The sequence below is a fragment of the Bison bison genome, unplaced genomic scaffold (assembly GCF_000754665.1).
Source record: "Bison bison bison isolate TAMUID 2011002044 unplaced genomic scaffold, Bison_UMD1.0 scf7180017864482, whole genome shotgun sequence".
In the NCBI taxonomy this organism is placed as follows: Eukaryota; Metazoa; Chordata; class Mammalia; order Artiodactyla; family Bovidae; genus Bison; species Bison bison.
In genome coordinates, this window is record NW_011495042.1 from 82561 (window position 1) to 82864 (window position 304).

Below are 304 nucleotides of genomic sequence, written 5' to 3' on the forward strand. Positions count from 1 at the left end.
TGCAGCCATGAAATTAAAAGACGCTTACTCCTTGGAAGGAAAGTTATGACCAACCTAGACAGCATATTAAAAACAGAGACATTACTTTGTCAAAAAAGGTCCATCTAGTCAAGGCTATCGGAGAAGGCAATGGCACCCCACTCCAGTACTTGCCTGGAAAATCCCATGGACAGAGGAGCCTGGTAGGGGTCTCAGTCGTATCTATGGGATACGACTGAGTGACTTCACTTTCACTTTTCACTTTCATGCATTGGAGAAGGAAATGGCAACCCACTCCAGTGTTCTTGCCTGGAGAATCCCAGGG